Here is a 24,685-nt window from a genome sequence, read left to right on the forward strand (position 1 = left end):
ACTGAGTTTCGTTGTGGACGGTTTTGAATGGGGCACCCAAATGGAGGGAACCAGCAGACAGTTGGAAACGTATCCGCGCATGTGTGAATGTGTGAGATTATATAAGGAGCTCTTGCTGAGAGAGGGTCATGCAGAGGACTCCGGAACACTCAGCATTTAAAGGGCACACTCAGGAAAAGAGCCATTTAAGAACAGTTTCAAAAGGAGAGATGGTCCGTAAGGTCAGATGCTACCAAGAGGTCAAGTTGAGATGAGCAGGAATACGAGGCCACTGAATTTGATCAGCGAGGGCAACAGAGTGCGACCCTGTCTCAGAAACACCCGCAGCAACAAAAACCAACCTTTTCCAAAAGAATTTGTTATAAGATTTTTCAAAATACCAAGCACTGTTCAGTATGTGTGAGTAGGGGGGATAAATATGCGTAACATAAACTTTACCATTTAATCATTCTTAAGTGTTTTTTTAAAATATTAAGTACATTCACGTTGTTGCACAACCGTTGCCACCATGTATCTCTAGAACTTTTTCACTTCCCACGATGGAAACTCTGTACCCGTGAAACAGCTCCCCATTTCCCTCTCCTCCGTCTGCCGACAACCACCGTTCTACTTTCTGTCTTCATGAATTTGACCACTCTGGGAACTTCATGCAAGAGGTAGCATACAATATTCGTCCTTTTGTGACTGGCCTGTTTCAGCACGGTGAATTCAAAGTTCATCCCTGTTATAACGTGTCAGGATTTTCTTCAGTATTTAAAAATGTGATTTAAATACAGTTTCGTTTTGTTTTTAAAAAGATACCAACTATTTAGAACCATTGCAGAGTCCTGTGATCTGACATACCAGTTTTACACAGGGAAGGGAATTAGAAGAAGGGAATTCACATTGATCACAGGAATCCAATTGAGCATGTGTCAGGGGCTACTTTGGCTGCAGGTGTTAACTTGCTCAATCTCTGTAACTATTCTGTGAGGTGACATTACTATTTTTCTCATTTTGCAGCTGGATAAACTGATTTTCAGAGAGCTTGTGTAGCCTGTCTGCAAGGCTGCACAGCTGGCAAGTAACTGATCCAGGATTCAAATCCTGATTTTCCTGGTACCCAAGGCCATGCTTTTTTTTTTTTTTTTTTTTTTTTTAAGGACCCTTCAGTTCTCCCTGTGGTCCTGTCTCTAATTATATGACTCTAAAGGAGTTAAATCTCTTTGCTTTGGATTTAATGGAGTGCTTTTTAAGGTTTTCCTGGTGACATTAAACCACTCTTATTTTGTATCTAACCTTTTAAAAACAGAATCAAACATTTGTCAAAAGTAGAGAATTAATTGTGTAATGAATTAATTCAGTTCACATAGTTATTTAATGTTGTTTGATGCATTTGTCCAACTTAATACTTATCTGGGGTCATTTGCAGAATCAAGTTGATAGATTTGTAGGACAGATTTCTGAAGGAAACAACTTTTCTTAAACTAATAGTTTCTGTTCTAATCACAAATAAGAAAGGGAGAAACTTTTAAAAATGAAATAAACATATAACCACTCATTTTTGAGGCTCTCACAAAAACAAAATATTATGCAAGTAATCTTGACTATAGTATTTGAAGCCAAAAGCCACAGGCTGAGATTTGCCATGCTGAAGGGGTTTTATTTTTTTAATCTACAAATGTTTCTTTGAATTCTTGAATGCTCTATCCTGTGCCAGTGAAAGACATTTTTCTTTAAAGATCTAAGCTGTGACTGACATATCACTGTTTGAGCAGATGATCCTGAGAAAGTAAACAAAGCCATTTACAAAACAGGCGTGTCTGTAACTTGGGTCCTTCACGGAAGTAAGCCAGTAGGCTTGTGTGTTGTTTGAAGACAGGGCTTATCTCTGCATCTTTGCTTAGTGTTTTGCTTTGAGAGCACCACTGACTCTGAGTTTCATGTGCACTCTGTGACCAATTGCGAGAGAGACCCAAAGTCTGAAGTTTGTGTTGACTTTAGAAAGTCATTCTCTGAAGCCTTCTTTTTTTTTTTTTTTGGAATGAGTTTAAAGAAGGAAGAGTACCAAAAGCCAGGTCTAGTCTTGTAGTAGATGTTTTGGAAAGAAAGGATAATGGTTCTCTGGGACCATGAGAGTGGATCAGATTACATTCTAAAGTAATGATGAAAACAACGGTAAATCAGAGGGACTCTAACACATCCTAAAATCTTCCCTCTGGCAAATAATACCAAATCTTCGAGGGTGGATCATTATTTTCTCTCCATTTTTCTTTTTCCTTTTTCTTTGCAGATTGACAGAATTAAAAATTTGACAACCCCTATCAGTGGTGGTTCATTTAAGTGTTTTGGTATACAGGTAATTAGAAACTATAAAATCTCTTGCTTCATTTTAAAGCTGTCGTCTTCCTTAGGCTGCGTAATTTAAAGGCAACGGCGTAATTTATGTCTGTGGTGAAAAATTTCTGATCTTAAAAGTCATGGACAAAAGGGGGCATTTGCCTACCCAGTGTCAAGGAGCTTAAACTGTAATCTAAAGTCCATGCATTATTATTTTATTCAAAAGTAAAGGGAGGAAGAATGCTCAAGATACAGCAAAGGATCTTTTTAAATTATGCAATTTATGTGACTCTTGCTGAGTCAGATGAGTGGGTGATGCTGGGCAGAGCTGAAGGAAAAAACTGACTTTCAGCAAGGAATAAGAATTCATGCTAAACAGCACAGGAGTGAGGCTGAGAATATGCTCAGGGAGAGGGTGGTGGTTGGCATATTTGTCCCTTCCAAAACTCACGTTCACATTTATTCCCAGTGTTGCAGTATTGAGAGGTAGAGTCTTTAAGAGGTGATTGGGTCATGAGGGCTTTGCCCTCATGAATTGATCAATCCACTCATGGATTAATGGATTAATGAGTTGTCATGGGAGTGGGGCTGGTGGCTTTGTAAGAAGAGGAAGAGAGAGCAGAGCTAGGACACAGCCCCCTCGCCACGTGATGCCCTGCACTGCCTGAGGAGTCTGCAGCGAGTCAGCACTAGCAGGAAGGCTCTCACCAGATAACGTCTCTCTGCCTTGGTCTTCCCAGTATCCAGAACTGTAAGAAATAAATTTCATTTATTTGTAAGTTATCGAGTTTCAGGTATTCTGCTATAAGCAACAGAAAATGGACTAAGACAGAGAGGGAAGCCTCTGGAAAGGGGAAACCTGAGTGATTAAGTGGTGAGTTCAGCAGCTGAGGAGAAAACTTTTGACTTGAAAGGACTAGATCTGGGACCCAGATGGAAAAAGACTTTTTTTTTTTTTTTTTTTTGGAGACAGAGTCTCTCTTTGTCACCAAGGTGCCAGGCTGGAGTGCAGTGGTGCAATCCTGGCTCACTGCAACCTCTGCCTCCCAGGTTCAGGCAATTCTCCTGCCTCAGCCTGCCGAGTAACTGGGACTACAGGTGCGCACCACCACACCTGGCTAATTTTTTTGTATTTTTCAGTAGAGATGGGGTTTCACCATGTTGGCTAGACTCAATCTCTTGACCTCGTGATCCACCCTGCCTTGGCCTCCCAAAGTGCTGGGATTACAGGCGTGAGCCACTGCGCCCGGCCGTGAAGGACTTCTTTTTACTTTAGGGCTTGACAGAGTGCTCAGCCTGGGTCTCGGGGTAGAGGTAGACCAGAAAAACAAAAAGAACTGACTCCTAGGAATTGCTAGTCAGAGGGAAATAAAATAAAATCACGGAAGGCTTAGGAGATGCCTTTTTAATACTTTAAACCAAGCTTGTCCAACCCACGGCCCACAGGCCACATGTAGCTCTGGACAGCTTTGAATGCGGCCCAATACAAATTCATAAACTTTCTTAAAACATTGAGATTTTTTGGTATTTTTTTAAAGCTAATCACTATTAGTGTTAGTATATTTTATGTGTGGCCCAAGACAATTTTTCTTCCAGTATGGCCCAGGGAAGCCAAAAGATTGGACACCCCTGCTTTAAACCTACCATGATAATAGAAGACTATGAGATTATTGTGTGTAAAGTGTAGTCCTGATGGATAGCATTTGAATTCCCAGGATACAAAGCAGTAATTTTTTTTTTTTTTGGTTTTCATAGCAGTAAATTTTTTGGTGCTTTAGAACAAACTTCAAGTCTGTTATTCACTGTGGAGTACCAAGTAAGAGATTCTCATTAGCTGATAAGAGAAAGCAACATATCATGTCTTTTTTTTGGAGACGGAGTTTCGCTCTTGTTACCCAGGCTGGAGTGCAATGGCACGATCTTGGCTCACCGCAACCTCCGCCTCCTGGGTTCAGGCAATTCTCCTGCCTCAGCCTCCTGAGTAGCTGGGATTATAGGCACGTGCCACCATGCCCAGCTAATTTTTTGTATTTTTAGTAGAGACGGGGTTTCACCATGTTGACCAGGATGGTCTTGATCTGTTGACCTCGTGATCCACCCGTCTTGGCCTCCCAAAGTGCTGGGATTACAGGCTTGAGCCACCGTGCTTGGCACATACCATGTCTTTACAGGAGAAAACTATGTATTTCATTAAGGTAGGGTGACAAAACCCAAGTGTAAAACCTACCAATGGGTCTGTCAGAAAGATACCCTACTTTACACAGTATTCTGTCCTTACATAAAGTTATTCTCTAATTGGCATCTCTTAGAAAATGGCTGGATTTGGCCCACTTAGTTAAGCAGGTCCAGGAGGGGCAGAGACTTGGAGCTTATTCATTCATTTTGGGAGGAAGCCTAGAATAGTCAATAGTTCAATAGTATAAAGGTATGATGATAGCATTAGGTGCATATCCTGTAGTGTACTTGGAATCCTAAAAACTGGGGTAAGTGTGAGGTATAGGGGTTTCATGACTCCAGTTTATCGCTGGTTTTCGTCTTCATTGTCTGCACTGCAGTTAGGTTTTCTGAAGCCTTGCCTTGTCTAGTTGAAACTGGAGTAGGAATTATTCTTTGATAAAAGGCCGCACCTCAGCTAACTTTCTCACTCAGAATATAGTCAGTCAACAGATAACTGTTGACACATACTAAATACAAGTGCATTCTTTTGGAGAATACAGAGATAAATCAGGCAGACTTTATTCTTAAATTGTCTCATGTAATGGGGCTGGAGGGGATGGACCATCATTTGATGGTTGAGAACTGGGGTTCTACAGTCAGACCCAAGCTGATTCAGATCCTGGTGTTGCAATGTACCAGATATATAACCTTGGAAAAAGCTACTCAATCTCTACTAAACCTTCCAAGGCTATATATCTAGTGCATGTCAACACCAGGATATGTATAGTGGTACCTATGTCATAAGGATGCTGGAGGCCTACAAGATCATGGTTGTAAAGGGTTTAGAAGGTTCTCCAGAGAATAGTGAGTCCTCTCTGAACACTGACAACACACACAGATGAACAGAGGTGCTTTATGGACCCAGAGGGTTCTGACTTTCTTGATGTTTGGTATTAGAGATATGGCTTGGGGAGTTATCTATATTGGAAGCAATCACTCAAGACTGTATGACACTGGATGACATTGCCAGAGGCAAACAAGAAACAACATGGCAGACACAGAACCTTGTTTTTTCAATCCACAAAAGTGGACTGTATTTTTTTGTTTCCTTTGATGTTTTGTACTACTTTATTTTTTATTTTATTTTATTTTTTTGAGACTGAGTCTTGTTTTATCGCACAGGCTGGAGTGCAGTGGCGTGATCTTGGCTCATTGCAACATCTGCCTCCTGGGTTCAAGCGATTCTCATGCCTCAGCCTTCTGAGTAGCTGGGATTACAGGCGCCTGCCACCATGCCTGGCTAATTTTTGGATTTTTAGTAGAGACGGGGTTTCACCATGTTGGCCAGGCTGGTCTCAAACTGGCCACCTTGGCCTCCCAAAGTGATCTGCCCACCTTGGCCTCCCAAAGTGCTGGGATTACAGGCGTGAGCTACTGTGCCCGGCCTGTTTGTATTACTTTGTGATAACTCGGCTATTAGGGGAGTTGAATCAGATTTATCTGTTACGAAGATGACTTAAATAATCAATTCTTTTAGTACACAATTATCGACTATGTTTTCGCACCTATTGTGGGTTCTAGCGCTAGACCTGGTTAATCAGCACTGAAAATAAAGCAAAGACTAAGCCACATTAGTGGCTGGCTCTCAGACTTAGGAGTTTGGCTGGCTGTTAAAAATAGGTGTCTGTAATATTGGAAAGTTTTCAGGCAAAATGAATGAAACAGCCAGATAATAATTTGGTAAATAATAAAGGAGTGATGGAGTTGGATTTCCTTAGCTGACTGTTTTGCTCAGACATTGTGGTCTCAACTTACTTAACTTCTCTAAATATTTAAATAGATTACTCACTGGCCTGGGATGTGCTTTGTTCTTTAAAAATAAAGTTATGTAGGACCGGGCACAGTGGCTTATGCCTGAAATCCCAACACTTTGGGAGGCAGAGGCAGGTGGATCACCTGAGGCCAGGAGTTTGAGACCAGCCTGGCCAACACGTTGAGACCCTGTCTCTACTAAAAATGCAAAAATTAGCTGGGCTTGGTGGTACATGCTTGTATTCCCAGCTACTCGGGAGGCTGAGATAGGAGAATCGCTTGAACTCAGGAGGCGGAGGTTGTGGTGAACCGAGATCGCGCCACTGCATTCCAGCCTAGGTGACAAGAGCAAAACTCTGTCTCAAAAAAAAAAAAAAAAAAAGGTATGTAATATTTATACAAAAGGTTTTATGATTCTGTATAATTAATAGGACGTTATCAACACACTGAAGCTACTGGATAAGGAGGAGCTTTACTCATTTACTGCATTATTATAGCTTGCTAAACGTACCTTGGTTAATAAGGATCTATTTCTTGAATGTCACCTCTGTGTTTCCTGCCAAGCATCTGGTGGTGAGCCCGGAACCCTTTTTGGTCATTAGGCTCAATATTTGGAAGGGGAAACCTGAACAGCAGAGTAGAGGTGTGTGAGGACAGGCTGGGCCCTGCCAGCATTCGTGTCTGTCGCTTCTAACCACAAAGAGAATAATGACTTGAGAGGGCAGTGCCTGCTGCTGCAGTTCCTCCTTCCCAATCGCAAGGAAAGTCCTCTTTTGGAAAGCTGTTGCCTACAGCCATATATAGAAAAGGATTCTGGGAAGTGTAGTTTCCTTTAACCAAATGCTAACAGTACAAACCACAGTTGTGCAGCTAAGTATACTATTTAGCTTAGCTAAGTAAGCTTAGACTTAGCTAAGTCTGTACTGTGCTTATTTGTTATACTGGAAACAGGAGAGATATTTGTAATTATTTCTGCTTAAAAGATCAGAATAGTTATTTACTATACAGATATCAGATTTGTTTAAAAACAACACTTGACTTGATTATATCATTATGTTCTTTTCCATTAAACCATAGCTATTTTTAAAGCCATGAAATAAAAAACAGAAGTAATTTAATCTTACCCTCGCCTTTGGAAAGAAAATACTTTTTTTTAAAATTTTATTTAGTGAAAGCAAGTTTATTAAGAAAGCAAAGACATAAAGAATGTCTACTCCATAGGCAGAGCAGCGGCATGGGCTGCTTGACTGAGTATACTTGCAGTTATTTCTAGATTATATGCTAAACAAGGGGTGGATTATTCATGAGTTTTCCAGGAATGGGGTGGAGATTTCCCAGAACTGAGGGTTCCTCCCCATTTTAGACCATATAGGGTAACTTCCGAACATTGTCATGGCATTTGCAAACTTTCATGGCTTTGGCAGGAGGGCCTTTTAGCATGCTAATGTATTAAAATTAGTGTATAATAGGCAGTGAGGACAGATGACCAGAGGTCTCTTTCATTACCATCTTGGTTTTGGTTGAGTTTGGCCGCCTTCTTTACAGCATCCTGTTTTATCAGCAGGGTCTTTGTGACCTGTATCCTGTGCCGACCTCCTGTCTCATCCTGTGACTAAGATAATGTTCTTTAATTTGACAAATCAATTTGGATCTCATAGTGCTAAAAAAAGTTTTTAAAAATTATTATTTAATACAGTGCCATCTAGTGACCAATCATTTACTTGCTGGTTATTGAAAATAGTTCACTACATGTTTTTACATCTTGATAAATCAGGAACTTCACCTCTAATGGTGCAAATTCTTAAGACATATTTTAGGTGACTATTTCTAAATAAATCAAACATTTGTAAATAATTAGAAAGAGAGCTAGATGTATATAAAAAAAAAAGAAAAGAGAGCTAGAAAATATTTTTTAACCCTCAGGTTTTATTATACATAATGTATAATGTGTTTATTTGCTTAATGCCATGTGGACCCTGGAGTAAAATCAGAATCAGTGTTTTGTCTAATAAGATGATAATAGGATTATTTTAGAAATGTGATGAAAAGGAATGAACATGGCTTTAAAATCAGACAGACATGAGTTTGTCTGTTTGGCCTTGTTTTTCTTATGATTTAGCAGGTAATTACCTGCCTGGAAGTGCTCTAAGCACTGTATATGTACTGCTTTAGTAAATATTTGCAAAACTCTGTAGGTATTTTACAAATGAGAAAACCAAGGTTAAGGACAGGGAAATGTTGTGTTCTTACTTCACTGTTAATTTTTTTTTTTTTTTTAATTTTATTGAGATGGAGTCTTGCTCTGTTGCCCAGGCTGGAGTGCAATGGTGTGATCTTGTTTCACTGCAACCTTTGCTTCCTGGGTTCAAGCGATTCTCATGCCTCAGCCTCCCAAGTAGCTGGGACCACAGGTGCCTGCCACTGTGCCTGGCTGATTTTTATATTTTTAGTGTAGATGGGGTTTCACCATGTTGGCTAGGCTAGTCTTGAACTCCTGACCTTGAGTGATTGGCCCACCTCAGCTTCCCAGAGTGCTGAGATACCTCATTGTATTTTGACTGTGTTTATCTGTTTCTGTAATAAAGAGTGCCCCATAACAGAGAAGGTCTTACTCAAGAATATTGTGTTTTTTCCCAGCATATATTATAGACTGGTATGTCTGCAATTCTATTTGATTTTTTTTTCTTCTTTTTTCTTCTTTTTTTGACACAGAGTTTCACTTTTGTTGCCCAGGCTGGAGTGCAGTGGTGCGATCTGTCTCACCACAACTTCTGCCTCCCGGGTTCAAGCAATTCTCCTGACTCAGCCTCCCGAGTCACTGGGATTACAGGCATGCACCACCACGCCCAGCTAATTTTTGTATTTTTAGTAGAGACTGGGTTTCTCCATGTTGGTCAGGCTGGTCTCAAACTCCCGACCTCAGGTGATCTGCCCACCTTGGCCTCCCAAAGTGTAGGGATTATAGGCGTGAGCCCCTGCCCCAGCCCATTTTTTTTTTCTTCATTCATGAAATGAAAACATAATACCTTTGACAAGAGCAATAGTACATTACATTGTTTTGATAAAATACTGTTTTCGCTATATTTTCTAAAAGAGTGAAAAAAATGTGTAATTTTTTATGAAGGGTATTATACGGCACAAGCACTAAACTAAGCAACTCTGGGTTCTAGTCTCTACTTGGCCACTTTTAAACTAGCGTTAATTTAACTCTAAAGTTGTACTTGCACACTACCTGCAGAGCCAAGAGCTTGTTACGTACAAGGCTTTTTACGAAGACCAGCAATCTCTCCTCTCTCACTCCGCCCCATCCCCTGCTCGTTGAGCTCAACTCTTAGAGCTGATTCTTCTGCTTGTTTACCTCTAGCTCTCTAAACAGGCGTTGCTCTTGCTCTGTCCTCTTAGTTTTTCAGTCTTAGGCATTACCTTTGACCTCTCATGATAAAGGAGAATGTGTCTTTCTTATGCACCTCCATGCTGTGTGCAGAGCCCTTTTCTTCTCTCATTATAATTACCTTTTGAATAATTCAGCATTTACATTGTTAGGACTTCCCAAACATTCTCTGCTGAGTTATGTAATCTATGGTTACCTTTTCTTTCCAGCACAACTTTTTGTCTTCCCTGGTGTTAATAATTTTTTTTGAGGAGGAAGACATTGTTTGTTTGCTTAGATTTTATGTCCTTTTCCCGTGTTTATCCCTGAACTCTTCCCCCGTGTCTGCTGCTTGTGTCAGAAGTGTTAGGGTACTGTGAAACTGCGTTATCAGCCTGAAGGCAGCCTTCCTCTCTGGCCGCGTTCTTTTCTAGGGTTAACTGGAACTCTCTGCTGCCTCCCAGAGGGGTGGTGAGACTCAGGGTCTGGCTGAACGTGAAACCCTGTTTGTGTGCGACTCAAAGTGCTTGTCAGCAAGAACTGTCAAGAATAAGTCTTCTGACAGGCAGAAGCACTAATTAACTTTTACTGTGACCAGTCATGAAGAAGCAGAGTGGGTAACTAAAGGTGCCAGGGGTGATGTGAAGACCAAATGGTATATAAGATTTGTGCAAACAATAGTTAAAAGAGAAATAATCCTTTTTTTCTTTTTTTAAAAATATCTTTTTTTTTTTTTTTTTCCTTTTTTGAGACAGAGTCTTGCTCTGTCACCCAGGCTGGAGTGCAGTAGCATGATCTCGGCTCACTGCAACCTCCACCTCCCGGGTTCAAGAGAGTCTCCTGCCTCAGCCTCCTCAGTAACTGGGACTACAGGTATGGGACTACTATACTCAGTAACTGGGACTACGACACCCAGCTGATTTTTGTATTTTTAGTAGAGATGGGGTTTCATCATGTTGGTCAGGCTGATCTTGAACTCCTGACCTCGTGATCTGCCCGCCTTGGCCTCCCAAAGTGCTGGGATTATAGGCATGAGCCGCTTCATCCAGCTGAGAAGGAATCTATGAGTTGCTTCTTATCGATGGTTACAGTAAACGATGTTGTTGGAGACATGACTCATCTAAGGACGCTTAGCTTTGTAGATATTTTGTTGACCTCAATCATAGATTTGGTCTGGTTGGAAGTCATGTCTAAGATGTTACTTTTGAGGGCATCAATATTACATGCGTGGGAGAAAAACTAGAGAGCAGAAGTCTATCCTATTTTAATTAATGGAAGAATTTGCTACAGAACTGTTTTAAGTATTAAATACACAAAAACTGCCATTCTAGATAGCTAGCACTAGGAGGCCACAGAGACTACGATTCTGGTGGATTCAGGTTGAGTCCTGCATCTTTCCTGTCGGAATTGGAAAAGAAACCAAGGGTAAGCAGTCTAGTTGAAATGCTGTAAAGCTTCTTAAAATTCAGGATCAGATAAACTGGACTAAAAATGCCATCCTATTTTTCGTAATGCAGTAACACGTGAATCTAAAATATGCAATACCACTTTTTTTTTTAATGCTTGTGACATTCTTTGTAAATAAGCAGAGTATGTATGCTTGATGTATAACCACTGCTTTTTTTCCATTGCACTTCTGATTTTTAGTTCTTGAATCCCTGATCCAGGCCCAGAAGACTTTTGTAGCCTTAACTGATGACGCTTTATGTCTTGTACTCCTCTGCTTCATTCAGTGTATTGAAAGCAAGAATTTTCATCAGAAATAGTTTTGGTCACACATGTCCTATGAAAAGCAACCTTTGATAGTCTCCTGTCAAATAGTGAAGTCTAAGCCTCTCCATTCATTCATTCATTCATTCTACACATACATATCGGGTGCCTTTACCCGGGCTAAACATTGGTTATCAAGACCAACACTCGGGTTCTGCCCCTACGGGCTTTATATTTGCACGTGCATTTTCTCAGTATTCTGCAGAGTCTCTGTTATGGCTAAGTAAACATAACTTGTCTCCCCTAAATTTTTACCTTCGTGCCTTTAAACTTAAAGCAACATCTGTCACTTTAGAATTCTCTTCTTTCAGAACTGCTCTGGTTATTAAAACCTGATCTGCCTCTATTACTCTGTGATCTTTCAGCTTTGTATTATTCACACCATATTAATTTCATTTATTTTTAGTTTTTCTCTAATGGAATTCTAACTGTGCATAGGTGGTCTTTTATTTCATTACATTTCCCGTCAGTGCCAAACATATTCTAAACAAAGGAAATATTACTTTAATGACTGCAGCTCATCCCATGAGTCGCTTTCCCTGTAACCTTCCAGTGCCCTCTTCTTTTCTAGAAGAACCCCTACTTTGCTCAAGAATCCACACTTCTCTGCATAGTTATATGCTCTAGGGAAGCTAGACTCAGGCCCCAGTCACAGCCCACTGCTGTCAGGAAGGTTCTGTTCTTGCCAGTTGATAGGTTTGAGCATGAACATGTGACCCAGTTCTGTCCCTTGAGACATAAGGAGAAGCCTGCTGGAGGTTTCCAGAAAGGTTTGCTGTCCTGGTGTAAAAGAGTTGGATGAGACGTTCTGCCCACTGTGGGCCGAGCTCCAGCTGTCTTGCAGCCATGAAGGGAGCTAGCCCAAGCATCATTGTCACACGGAGTGGGGCAGAAAGACAGCTGGGGCGGGGGCCTTGCTGCATTGCTAAGCCATCCTTTCTTGGGATTTCTTGTTAATGTGAAGATAGTGAGGCTTTGTCGGCTTGGGATTTTCTCTTATTTGCAGACAGAGGCATCTGGCTAACTCTGCACCATCAACTCTCATTTGAGATTTCCCTGATCTCTGACAGCATCTCCTGTCATGCGTTTACCACACCATGTGGTAATAGATTATTTGCTTCTCAGCACCACAATTGACTGGAAACTCCATATGAGAGCAGGAACTTCATCTTGGTCGCTGTTATGACATGCGTTTAGGAACTAGCATAGTACCTGGGGAACTGATCAGTTTTGAATACCTATATTTATTCACGTTACCCTGAAAGCACATGCAAAGTTGCTGGGGCAGGGACAAATTATGATTATTATAGCAATAACCTAGGATAAGAGACTTGAGTTTATAACCCCTGGAATATTTCCACAGCCTTGATTTCGCCAACCTTCTGAAATGTAAACACTTATCTCAGGGGAGGTAAGTCTCTCACTGTCTGTTCATTCATCTTAAGAGTTTTAAGGTTGTCCTTTAAAGGTCCTAATAAAATTTTTCCGGCTCTAACTGTGAAGAAGTATAAAGATACTCCCTTTCTCATACTGACATAGTAGGTGCTCAATAAACTATTTGTTAATTTTTTTTAACAAATTTAAAGACTACATCTAATCTAGTAATGTCAACTGGGTCAGGGATTATGGGCTTTGGTGGGGGAGCAGGGGGAAAGCATGTGAGAATCACCTGGGGGAAGGTTAAATCACCAGAATACTTCTCACCTACCAATTCCAGCGTCTCCTGTTACTGCCGTATTCCTTAGGGTTTTTTGGCTTGTTTTTGTGGCCAAAGGGATGAGAACCTGATACAGCCCACACTGAGCTTGAGCCTTTCTTATGAAAGTTAGGAATGGAACCATTTGTCTTGACACCTGGTCCCAAGGCTGCTGTGTCAGTATTCATATTCAGTCCACTGGAGTCTTCTGTGTTTCCTTGTATGAATTTGGTAGAATTTATTACAGGATGTTTCTTTCTTTTTCTTTTTTTTAATTAATAGCTTGACTTTTTTTTCACAGAGGGTTTGAGGCAACTTTACAGCACAAATACATAAGATGAAATAGCACATAAATAAAATCAGAACTGAAAAAAAAGATTGCAAATGTGTTGATTTTAATTCAGATTTGCTTCATGTTTTTATTGTTGCCTAGTGCAAAATGACAAACAGCATCAAGTATGTCAGTGGCTTTTAACATTTTTATTTAAGCCACATCCCTGTGTTGTAATCTATGAGACCTCTTCTGAAGAGAGTTCACACACACACACACACAAACACACACATGCACACACACACACTCACACACACATACTCACACTCTCAATTTTGCTGTAATTTCTGGTCCTGGCTCATCCTTTCTTAAGTGGAGGTCCATGGAAACTTGTTATAGAAGGTGAAATGTACTCATTTCTTTTTTTTTTTTTTTTTTTTGAGACGGAGTTTCGCTCTTGTTACCCAGGCTGGAGTGCAATGGCGCGATCTCGGCTCACCGCAACCTCCGCCTCCTGGGTTCAGGCAATTCTCCTGCCTCAGCCTCCTGAGTAGCTGGGATTACAGGCACGTGCCACCATGCCCAGCTAATTTTTTGTATTTTTAGTAGAGACGGGGTTTCACCATGTTGACAGGACGGTCTCGATCCCTGGACCTCGTGATCCACCCGCCTCGGCCTCCCAAAGTGCTGGGATTACAGGCTTGAGCCACCGCGCCCGGCCAAATGTACTCATTTCTTAGGAGGGAAAAAATATTCTTGGTGTTAGATTCTAAAAAATTTATCTCTGTAATAAAATATTCTAGACATATGGGAAAATAGACTACGATATCAAATACCATCAGTTTTGTAGTATTTACTCTAGATTTAAAAAAAAATAGACAAAATAGAAACCTCTTATTTAGCTCTTTTATATTCTATTCCGCTCTTTTCCTCTGTGGTAGAAACCACTATCCTGCATTTAGTATTTAACATTTCCAAACATATTTTATACTTTTACTACCTTGGTTTTCATTTCAGATGGATGTTTAGGTTGTTACTACCTTTTGGTTATTGTGATTAATGCTGCAACGAACAGAGGGGTGGTGCAAGCATTTCCACAAGATTCTGATTTCAGTTGGTTTTTTTTTTTTTTTTTGGATAAAGATCCAGAAGTGGGATTTCTGGTTTATATTGTAGTTCTATTTGCAATTTTTTGAGGAATCTCCATATTGTTTTTCACAGCAGCTGTACCATTTAACAGTCCCACCAACAATGCACAAGGGTTCCAGTTGCTTCAGATACTCACCAACACTTGTTATTTTCTTTTTTTTTTTTTTTTTTTTTTTTTTTTTTAGACGGAGTTTCGCTCTTGTTACCCAGGCTGGAGTGCAATGGCGCGATCTCGGCTCACTGCAACCTCCGCCTCCTGGGCTCAGGCAATTCTCCTGCCTCAGCCTCCTGAGTAGCTGGGATTACAGGCACACGCCACCATGCCCAGCTAATTTTTGTATTTTTAGTAGAGACGGGGTTTCACCATGTTGACCAGGATGGTCTCGATCTCTTGACCTCGTGATCCACCCGCCTCGGCCTCCCAAAGTGCTGGGATTACAGGCTTGAGCCACCGCGCCCGGCCAACACTTGTTATTTTCTGGGTTTTCTGTTTCCGTTTTTTAAATGCCCATCCTAACAGAGCATGAGGTGACATCTTACTGTGGTTTTCATTGGCATTTAATGATTGGTGATGTTGAACATCTTTTCGTGTACCTGTTGGCCATTTGTCTGTCTTTTTTTTGGAAAAATACCTATTTCAGTCTTCGGTCTGTTTTTTTCAGTGGCTTATTTGGTTTTTTTTGCCACTGTGTTGGAGGAGTTCCGTATATATTTTGGATATTAGCCCCTTATCAGATACATAGTTTGCAAATATTTTCTCCCATTCCATAGGTTGCCTTTTTACTCAATTGAGTCTTTCCTTCGCTGCGCAGAAGCTAACATTATTATTAAACATTTATTCCTCTTTGATATTTGTAGCTGTCCTTATTTCTTTCACATACATAATATACGTAATGCTAATATATACAGTATTTCATTATGAGACTATCATATACATATTCTCCTCTTGATTTACATTCGACTTGTTTCCAATTTTTGCAATTACCTGTATTATTATATGTACCTCCTTATGTTCGGGCCCCAGTTTCTCTAGTGTACATTTTCAGAAGTGGAATTACTTGGCTGTAGGCATACGCATCCTCATCTTTATTAGTTATTACCAAATTGCTCTCCAGAGTGGTTGACTCAGTTTAACTTTCTTTCATTAGCGTATGATACTTTGCCAGTCTGGTGTGAAATGCTGTCTCATCATAGTGTTAAACTGCATTTTACTGAACTCGAACACCTTCTGTTTATTTTCACCTAGATTTCCTTTTCTGTTAAGTAGCTATTCAAAATTTTTTTTTGCCTCATTTTTTTCAATTCAGTTGTTTGTGTTTACTTACTGACTTTTAGGACTTAATGTATTTTGGAAATTAATACCTTTTTGTTATGTATTTCATTAATATCTTCTAGTCTGTGGTTTGGTTTTTCATTTTGTTTGAAGAACCTTTTGTTTAGAAGAAGAAAAAATTTCAACGTAGTAACACATTTATTAGTCTTTTACTTTATCACTTCTACTTTTATATATTATTTTAAAAATCATTACCCAAAGAGCATTTTTTTCTAAAAGTTGTCAAAATTTTATTTTGATGTTTAAGTCTGCTGCTTGAAAATGTGTTTCTATGGTGTGAGGCCATGATTTTATTTTCTTAGAGTTAACCTAGGTCTTAGGATAACTGTTCAATAGTCTGTCCTTTTCCCACTGATGTGCAGGGCTACTGCCATGATATATCAAGTTACTGAACATACATGAGTGGGTGCTTGATTGTTTTTCATTTATCTTTCCTGTTTTCTTTACCGTTGTTTCGTATAACTTAAAGTTTTGGAGAGGAGGCTGCCTGTTTTTTCTTCAAATTTGTTAAGACTGTTCTTGGCCTTTTTTTCTTACGGATTCTAGGATCAACTTACATGGTCTGTGAAAGATCCTGGAGGGATTTTGATTGGAATCATACTGAATTTCTGTTCAGCTTAGGGATATTTATTAAGTCTTTCATCCACAAACATAGTGTATTTCTCAACTTACTTAGCTTTATTATGTTCCCTATAAAGCTCTTGAAGATTTTTTGTTAGACTAATTATTAGAAAGCTAATAGCTTTAGTTGCTGGTTTAAATGGTAGGTAGCTTTTCTTATTTAAAATTACAGTGTGATTTTTTTTGGCTTATAAGAATTGTATTATTTTTTGTATATTGATCTTATATCTAACAACATTGATTTTTTTTTTTTTTTTTTTTTTTTGAGACGGAGTCTTGCTCTTTTGTCTAGGCTGGAGTGCAGTGGCATGATCTTGGCTCACTGCAGCCTCCGCCTCCTGGGTTCAAGCAATTCTTCTGCCTGAGCCTCCTGAGTAGCTGGGACTACAGGTGTGTGCCATCATACTGGCTAATTTTTTGTATTTTTAGTAGAGACGGGGTTTCACTGTGTTAGGGATGATCTTGTTCTCCTGACCTTGTGATCCACCCACCTTGGCCTCCCAAAGTGCTGGGAGACAAACTTATTTTCATTAGTTTTAATGGTTTTCCTTCGTAATTCTCTATATAGATAAAGATTACTTAGAGATGAAGATAGTTTTGTTTTTCATTAAAGTTTTGTTGCTTCATTTAAATTTGTATGTTTCCTTTCTGTCTTTTTTATTAATGTTGACTAAGTTCTCTATTACATTTTTAAGTAAAAGTGATGATTGTAGTCATCCTTCTTGCATTTCCTAGCTTTTGAAGGAAATACTGCCATTATTTAACCATTAAGTGTGATTTTGTTGTAGGGTTTTGTTTTTGTTTTTAAGTTAAGCAAGTTCTTTTCTATTCCTGATATGTGGGGTTCTTTGTTGTTGTTGTTGTTGTTACATCATGAAGGTTGCTAAAGAATTAACGAAAACATTTTTCATTTTTTAAGGACAAATTTGACCTTAGATTAACTTTCTACTCAGTTCTCCTGAACCCCTGGTAAAAGAGGAATGTTCACCATGTTACCAGGCAACATTGTTGTGGTGAAAATGACCTCTGTTTGATAAATGTATCTGGACTGTGACTGTAAGTGAACTCTGACTTCCTGATCAGAAGCTGTAGCTTTGAGCTTCTCCAGAAGTACTGACTTTTTAGAAGTGGGTACAGAAGTGGGTATGTCCTTTGTGGGAACCCTGGACACAGTGACTAGCACTGTTACATGACATTTGGTTTCTGTTTGGGGCACAAGGTTTCTAAGACAGCGTGTCTATGTAACATCCTTGTGATTTATTTTTTCTCTCCTTTCTTTGTCTTTTTTTTTTTTTTTTTTTGAGACAGAGTCTCGCTGTTACAATGGTAACAGGCTGGAGTGCAATGGTACGGTCTCAGCTCACTGCAACCTCTGCCTCCTGCGTTCAAGTGATTCTCTTGCCTCAGCCTCCCGAGTAGCTGGGATTACAGGAACCCACCACCATGCCCGGCTACTTTTTGTATTTTTAGTAGAGACAGGGTTTCACCATGTTGTCCAGGCTAGTCTCGAACTCCTGACCTCAAGTGATCCGCTCACTTCGGCTTCCCAAAGTGCTGGCATTACAGGTGTGAGCTACTGCTCCTTGTGATTTTCATTTCCTTGCACCTGAGCTGTCACCTGGATGCCAGAGGGAATAGCTCCTGGATGGTCATGTGAACTCCTGTGGGGACTCCTTCCGCAAAGAGAAGCACCGGAAACTGCTCTGCTGACACACTGTGCTTTCTTCCTATGCTTCCTGAGTCAATGGCTGCCGAGGGTGGCCTTGGTAACTGGGTAGCTCAGAATGTAGAGTTAGAAGGCCCACATGAGCGTTGCTCAGTGCATTCAAACAAAATACAGACATAAAAGTGTTTAGTGGGGCTGATCTAAGTTTATAACTCTCACTTAAAGTCCTCGATTTCTAATATTTATCTATTGGAATACTCATATTTTCATTGTCTATAAATATTTTAGATAGAACTTAGAAGCATATATACTATACCACCTTTTTAAATGTGTTAGATTCTGTATATGTTTGACAACCCCACAATGGTTCTGCTGCTTAAAAACGTTTGATAACTAATGTTGTAGACCTATACTGTCCAGTGGGTAGATATTTGTTGTTGTAATATGGCTATTAAAATGAAATATAATTAAGATTCAGTTTCTTAGTCATACCAGCCGTAATTCAAGTGCTCACTAGCCATATGTGGCTAATGGCTACTATATTTGACAGTGTAGATATGGAACATCTTCATCATTACAGAAAGTTCTGTTGAACAGACTTTCAAGGCTTTATTTTTTTTTAATTTATCCACATTATCAGAGAGCTTTATGTTTTTACTATGTATGCTATATGCAGTAAGAGTCAGCATATCTTTCAGGGACAGTATTGAAGACCCCAGTGTATTACATATAGAATGATCCACAGAGAAGTATTTCTTAGATTTGAATACCAGGAGAAGTTATATGTCTCCTGAAATTCACCCCCTGATCATGTGCAGTTTGTAATTGATCAATTTTTTTCCCTTTTGCTTTGTCTAATAGAGACCATAGGGCCAAGTTTACGGCTCACTTTAACCATTTGGCCTACATATTTGTATGCTTTGTGTACTTTTTGAAGGCTGTGGTTTTATCTTACTCTAGTTTGCTTATTTTCTTGTCTGGATTTTTGTAGTAATAAATGTAACTTTATGATTTTTGCATTTTGAGGGGATGTAAATACAGTATAATAGTGAATAGCTTTAAGATTTTGATTGATACTTCAGTTACTTATTTGGAGCCATTTATTACTGAACCTCAGTGGTGAGAAGGGGTAAGGGAGCTAAAAGGAATCAGTTCTTACCTTATCATTACAGTGCACACATATGTAATCTGCACTGCTCACCAAATGAAATGACTTAGAATATACACCTGTCATACAACCAATTTAGCTTGCTTTTCTAAAATGGTTTTAATTTTCAAAATGATGTTTAAAGAAGTCTTACTGAAGCTGATTATAAAAAATTTCAAACTTTGAAGTCTTCCTAGGGAAATTTCACAAAAAACATACCTGATTATTTTACTTGATTATTTTACTCCAACCTAGTGAATAGGTTTTAAATAAGAGGGTGGAGGACTCTTTTCTTTGCTTGTGAAAAGAGTTTTTTTTTTGGATGACAAATAATCTAATTCTGGGTATTCATGCCTTCTCCTTGGAAAACCACCACTGTGCCTTTCTCATTTTCCATTTTTTTGTTTCGTTGTTAGAGATGGAGTCTCACTCTTAACTGTAACTACCAGAGGGTTGTGATGTAATCACAGCTCACAGTAACCCTGGGCCTCAGCCTCCCATTTGGCTAGGACTACAAGCACACATTACCACACCTGGCTTTTTTTTTTTTTTTTTTTTTTTTTTTTGTAGAAACAGGGTCTCACTCTGTTGCCCAGGCTGGTCTTGAACTCCTGGGCTCAAGCAGTCCTCCTGCCTCAGCTGCTCAAAGTGCTGGGATTACAGGCACTGAGCCACTGTACTCGGCCTCTTTTCTATTTTATTTGTCTTGTATATTTTACATTTTACAGCTTTTCATGTTTCTGAAACCACTTACCACATTCAGGCTAAAAGGCAAAATAACGTAACAAAAAATAGAACCAACCTCACTTAAAAAATATTTAAGGATTAAGTATTTCCGTATATCAGCGTTGAGCAGATTTGAACAATATATTTGATTTTATGCTTTCTAGTTGCTAAAGTGAGGAAAAGAAACAGAATTACATTGTTTTCATGTGCTGACAGCCGGAAACATGTAAACATCTGCAGAAACCAAACATTTCCTGGAACTAAACTTGAGCAGAAATCTGTCACGTGGACCTTTGTTTAAAGAACCTTGTGAGAAACCACAGTTATGTAAAAGATCCAGGAGCGCAGTTCACGTGGATCATATTCTCTAGAAGGCAGAGAGTCCAAGGAGATCAAAGAAAACGACTACTTGGGAAGTGCCTGTGCTGAGCATTGGAGCGAAACCAGCAGAAAGGAGTTTTAGAGGCACTGAATCCAGGCCCTCTGCTCTTTGGGGACCGGAGTAAAGAGTTGAGGCCTGGTGCAGCGGCTCATACCTGTAGTCCCAGTATTTTGGGAGGCTAAGACTGGAAGATGGCTTGAAGCCGGAAGTTTAAGACCAGCCTGGGCAACAAAGCAAGACCCCATCTCTCCCCCTCCCCCTGCAATAAAAACAGCTGGGTGTGATGGTGTGTGCCTGTAGTCCTAGCTACTCAGGAGCTTGAGCCAGTAGGGTCATTGAAGTGCAGGAGTTGGAGGCTATGTGGGTACGACTGCATTCCAGTTTGGGTGACAGAGTGAGACTCTGACTAAGCAAAAAAAAAAAAAAAAAAAAAAAAAAAAAGAAAAGGAGGCAGGGGTTTAGAAAATACCATGATTGTTAACAAGATCATCAGATTTCATTTTCTCGAAAATATGAGATCCTGTCAATGTGGTTTTTGTATAGGTGCTGATTCTATTCTGTTCATCTTCAAGTAACAAATGCCTGTGGTGGAGATATCTTATTTTGATAATTAATGGGAAGCTTTTAAGCTTTGAAGAAAACAAACAACATTTTCCCTGGATCTTTAAGAGCTGGGCTAATACTTCTGCCCACACCGAAATCTAATTCATTTCAGAGTCAAGGGCAACAATAGAATATTTGGCGTTTATTAATACAGGTTTTCATAAGAGAAAGCAATTGAAATCTTCAGAACTAATGTAACATGGAAGAAACAACTTTTTCCTGAAACATTTGAGAGACAAATATTACGAAGAATTCATCTCTACTATAACAATCTCAACTGAAAGACTTCAGTGTGGTCATAGTGGTACATTTTCTGTTCCCAGCAGGCAAGTAAGGCAAGGGAGAAGCATCAGCTCCCAGGCTATTGCAGTCATCCAGCTGGAGATGAGGAAGGCTCGGATGGCAGTGATGGGAGCAGGGAGAAGTAGTTAGAATTCAGATGTAGTTTGAAGATCGAGCCAACAGGATTTGCTGATGAATTGGGTAGAGAGTGTGAGGGAAAGAAAAAAGACCAAGATGACTTGGAGGATGGAGTTATTTTCTGAGATGAGCAAGCCTGTGGGAACTTCAGGCTCGGGGGGCGGTAGGGGAACATCAGGAGTTTGGCATGGCGTGATGTTAAGAGGGGAATGTCTGTTGGACATCCAAGACGAGATGTCGAGGTGGCTGAAAATATGAGCCTTGAGTTCAGGGAAGAGGTTCAGGCTCTTAGTTAAGGTGATGAGACCTACTGAGTTGACCAGGAGGAGAGAGTGTAGATAAGAAAGTTTGAGAACTCAGAGTCCTGGTTCCCTCCGGCATTAAGAGGTTGGATAATGAGAAGAAGTTTAAGGAATGGCCAGTAAAGGAGGAGAGTCAGGAGGTTGTGGTGTCCTGGAAACCAAGCAAAGAAAGTGTTTAAGAAAGAGGAGAGCGATTAGCTATGTCTGTGCTACTGGCAGATCTAACATTGAACGTTAGATTGAGTGAAAATGGTTTCTGCTGCTTTTTTGCTCCAGTAGTCTTGAATGAATTGTTAACCTCTCTCTGAGGATAACAATGGTACCTCCCTCATCAGGTGGTAGTGATGAACTGTTTTATTAAAAAATTTTGAGGGGGACAGGGTCTAGCTCTGTTGCCCAAGCTGGAGGGCAATGGTGTGATCCCAGCTCTCTGCAACCTTGACATACCAGACTCAAGCAATCCTCCCATCTCAGCCTCCCAAGTAGCTAGGACCATAGGCACGTACCACCACACCCAGCTAATTTTTTTATTTTTTGTAGAGAACGAGTCTTGCTATGCTTCCTAGGTTGGTGTTGAACTCTTGGACTCAAGCAATCCTCCTGCCTTGATCTCCCAAAGGGCTGGCATTACAGGCATGAGCCACCATGCCCAGCCTAGGAACTGTTAAAGTGGAGGGCCAACCTAGGCAAGAAAGTGAGACCCCATCTCAAAAAACAAAAATCAAACACACAAAACTAGCTGGATGTGGTGCCATGTGCCTGTGGTCTCAGCAATTCAGGAGGCTGAAGTGGGAGGATCACTTGAGCCCAGGAGTTTGAGACTGCAGTGAGCCATGGTTGCCCCACTGCACTCCAGCCTGAATGACAGCGTGGGACCCTGTCTAAAAATAAATAAATAATGCTTGCTTTGGCAGCACATATGCTAAAATTGGAACGATAACAGAAAGGATTAGCATGGCCCCTGGGCAAAGATGACATTCAAATTTGTGAAGCATTCCATCTTTTTAAAATTTAAAAAATTATTAAACAGAAATAAGTAAAGGAATGAGATAATTCCTTTAAAGCATCTCTCCCTACGCCTGGCTTTTGGGTATTTCACCGTCGAAGACATTGTTGGCTCTAACAATAGAAGTTTCAGGGGAGCAGTGGAGACAAAGCCTGATGGGAATGGAAGAAAGAATTGGAGACAGCGGATGAGTCAGCTTTTTTGAGTATTCTTATAAAATTGGATTAGAGAAATGGGGAAATGGGTTCATGGGACTGTGGGGTCAAGAGAAAGGCCAGTAGGCAAGAAAGCCTTCCTCCCCTCCCCTCCCTTCCCTTCCCTCCCTGCCTCCCCAGATTTCCATCCTCCCTCCCTCTCTCCCTTCCCCCCCCTTCCTCTCTCCCCTGCCCTTCACTCCCCTCCCCCGTTCCCATTCCATTGTTCTGTCCCATTCCCATTCCCTTTCCTTCCAGCGTAGACCTACAGTGATGGGAATCATTCTGCATAGAGGGAAAAGCTAATGATGGAGTTGGATTTAGGATCATAGAGAACAACGGACCAAAATAACTAGATTGCCCTTGTCACCTGCCCCCACCTCTCAGTCCTTTATTCATTAATTTAACAAATATTTATTGTAGGTTCACAAGGTGCCAAGGACCGAGCTAGGTGCTGGGAACAGTGATGGTAAAGGGATGAATCAAACAGTCACGGGCATGAGCTCTACACCCTCATGAAGTTGCTACAGTCTGGTGGATACAGGCTTTCTAAAAACACAAAAACGGGTTTGGATGAGTACTTTGCACGAAGAGGACAGAGTACTTTTGAGAGGAAGAGAGACAGAGTAGCATGGTGTAACTTAGGTGAGGAGTATACAAAGGCTTCTCAGATGTGAAAGAAAACCATGGCCGAAGAGAAGAGCATCCCAGCAAAGGGAACAGACCTTGCAAAGGCCCTGGGACAGGCGAGAGAGAATCCGGTGCTTTTGGGGATTTGAGAGGGGCCAGGGTGGTCCGAGAGGTGGGAAGGAAGGTGGTCATGCAGGGCCTTGGAAGTCTCCATATTAAGGCTTATGAGATACGTCATATCTAAGAGCAATGGGAAACGTTGAAAACTGTTTTAGTTGCGAAGTGACACGGTGAGATTTGCACTGGGGAAAAAAATAATACCCCTGATGAAGTGTGTCCTGGTGAATGGATCAGAGGGGCAAAAGTGGGGACAAAACCCCACCAATTTAGGCAGAAAGATAATACCTATGCAAATATTTAGTCTGAAATATGTATAATTTTGGTATAGAAACAGGAGTGAGAATATCCCCTGTTTAGCACAATTCGCTTTGCACTTACCAGGTTTCTTACTTCCATAAAGACAGAATTTTCTTGTTAAAAATGTGAATCGAGAAGAATCAGCTGAAGGCGTCAGTGATTTCAGATTATTTAACATAAAATGAAACTGCAAAAGTGCGGCAACCCTTTGAAAAATTAAAAATAATGAGACCATATTCAATTTTTTTTTTCTAGAAAAATACCAATGAATCAATATTAAGAGGCAGAATCTATTAAAAATTCATTATTATGTCCAGGTGCAGTAGCTCACGCCTATAATCCCAGCACTTTAGGAAGCTGAGGTGGGCAGATTGCTTGAGCTCAGGAGTTTGAGAACAGCCTGGGCAACATGGTGAAACCCCATCTCTACCAAAAATACAAAAAATTAGACAGGTGTGGTGGCGTGCACCTGTAGTCCGAGCTGCTTGGGAGGCTAATAGGATCACTTTAGCCCGGGAGGCAGAGGCTGCAGTGAACCAAGATCTCACCGCTGCACTCCAGCCTGGGTAAGAGAGACAGACTCTGTTTTAAAAATAATAAATGAAAAAAGTAGGCTAGGCGTGGTGGTTCTCGCCTGTAATCCCAGCACTTTGGGAGTCTGAGGTGGGTGGATCATAAGGTCAAGAGATTGAGA

The 24,685-nt window shown here is 40.4% G+C and overlaps 1 non-coding gene across 1 annotated transcript; it reads left to right on the top strand.

The window, feature by feature from the left end:
- The first annotated feature begins 22,646 nt into the window (after positions 1–22,646).
- Positions 22,647–22,750, top strand: LOC120365440 (U6 spliceosomal RNA). Its single transcript, XR_005580381.2, has one exon. It is a non-coding gene; the product is annotated as a U6 spliceosomal RNA (small nuclear RNA).
- Positions 22,751–24,685: the final 1,935 nt, after the last annotated feature.

This window comes from Saimiri boliviensis, chromosome 10 (assembly GCF_048565385.1).
Source record: "Saimiri boliviensis isolate mSaiBol1 chromosome 10, mSaiBol1.pri, whole genome shotgun sequence".
NCBI classification, from domain to species: Eukaryota; Metazoa; Chordata; class Mammalia; order Primates; family Cebidae; genus Saimiri; species Saimiri boliviensis.